Source organism: Hipposideros armiger, unplaced genomic scaffold (assembly GCF_001890085.2).
Source record: "Hipposideros armiger isolate ML-2016 unplaced genomic scaffold, ASM189008v1 scaffold_1853, whole genome shotgun sequence".
NCBI classification, from domain to species: Eukaryota; Metazoa; Chordata; class Mammalia; order Chiroptera; family Hipposideridae; genus Hipposideros; species Hipposideros armiger.
In genome coordinates this window covers 25,441-27,681 of record NW_017733203.1, presented here as the reverse complement: position 1 = coordinate 27,681, position 2,241 = coordinate 25,441, and positions in this window count along the sequence as shown.

Here is a 2,241-nt window from a genome sequence, read left to right as displayed (position 1 = left end):
CTCACACAATGATAGTGTGTTCTGGAAGTGCGAATCAGCATTCTTCATAGAAAACTGTATGACGACATTGACTAAATCTAAGTTTAATACACATCCACACATCCACAAACAATTTCAACTCCAGGTCTTATATGTAAGATAAATTAGTATATATCTCTATGAAAAGAAATGTACAAGAATGTACACATTAACCTTATTGCTAATAGAAAAGGGGAAACAACTCAACTGCTTATCAACATCAAAGTAGACAAATAATCATATATTCTTACAAAAGAATGCTATACAACAATAAGAATCAATGCACTGCGACTGCATGCAACAACATAGATTATTTCACAAGTTACTGGTTGAAACAGTGCATGCTTTAGGAATCTAGTTATACACTGTCCAAAAAAATATAAAAGCAATCTACTGTGATAAAATCCACGGATGTAATTATTTTCAGGGGGATCAGAAAGTAGTGACTTAGTAGGAGAAAGCAGAAGTCTTTGATGATTCTGGTAATGTTCTGTGTCTTGGTTACATATCAAAAAGGTTATCCAAAGCAAATCTAGACACTAATAGATTGCAAGAAACTTTAGAATTTTTTTATGTCTTTATCTCCAGTCATACATTACATACAATAAATATCAGTATCTTTTTGTACAATAAAGGAACAACTTTAATAGAACATTCAGTGAAAATTATTTCTGTTATAAATAATTACTGATTTGGTTTTTTTAAGTCAAAGATGTCTTTTTCAACCCATGAGCATTTTGGATATTTTTCCAGGAACAAGGAGACTTCGTGAACTTGGTTTTCCTTCGTACCATTATCAAGCAATGAATTTACTCAAAATGGCCCAACTCAGAGCCATACAACTATTCTATGAAGCAAAGAGTTTATAAATAGACAGTTGCCTAACCATATTTAGAGGCACCAGGGAAGTTTTTTAGATACACATTTATTTCTCCATCCTTGCCTCTCATGTTTTCAATTTTAAATATGTCATTTTCTTCTATGATTTAAGAAAGATAACTTCAATTAAACAAAGATTCCTTTGGAAGGTTAATTATCCAATTGTTAATAATAAAATAACTATTAATGCTCCCATTTTAATTGAATAGTTCGAGGAACGTTAGACTACTGGTGGGATGGGCAGTCATGTATAGGAAGCTGAATGTAGGTCCCGACTCAAAAGAGCAACCAGAAGCGATTTGTCATTCCTGGACACAGAGAAGCATCTGATGGGAAGATGAGTTTGCAAAGGAATCAGAATAAGTAACCAAGACAAATCCATTCCTTTTATATGCTCCTGGGAAGTAAGTAATGGCAGTAAAGCTCTTGGGTGACACAAATGCATCCCTGTCTTCTGTTCAAAGGTGCCAAGTTATTGCAATTACATAGTTTGAGTTGCCTCCAATATATCTTTCATAGTAACAAATGTAGTATATTTCTATCAGCATCATCTCACAAAAAATGACAATCAAGTATGCAAATATGCAATGAGATGTTTTCCCAAATCAAGAACCTTTCGTTTAAGGTGTAGTCTATCCTTATAGGAACCATGAACAAAAGGCTATATGCCTGCCTAATTCTGGTGAAGTTTCAGAAGAAAACTTTACCTGAAGTAGTTGTTATATAAGGCTGACTTATGCCTATCATTTCATCAATTTCTTTCATAAACACAAAATTGGTGCATGCATGTTCTGTGGTAAAGAAATGAAGTGTAATAAAGCAGAATGTACAGTAGGACTACCTTACTGTATGCTACAATCAAAAGTATACAAGAATTGAGGTCACAAAACATGTCTCAATAAATTTAAGAACATTGAAATCATATCAAGTGTCTTCTCTGACCACAGTTTTATGAAACTAGAAATCAATTTAAGAAGAAATCTAGAAAATGCACAAAACATGGAGGTTGAAAAACACATTACTAAATAGCGAGTGGGTCAACAACAAGATGAAGGAAGAATAAAAAGTACCTCAAGACAAACAAAAATGAAAACACAAAAAACACTGCCCTCTGCAGCTAAGATGCTGAACAACAGCTCAACCTGGACCTGGGCTGCCATGAGTCGCCAGCTATGGCGTAGGCTGCAGCCCCTGTGGCAGTGCGTTGCCATGGCGTACCGTGTGTAGACAGCAGCCAGCCTGAGCGGCCAGCAGCAAGCGTGAGCGGCCACCCAGAAGCCAGCGACTGATCTGCCTCCCCCGGGAAGAGCGCAATGATGGTGCCAACTTGGGCCAGTGAAGCAA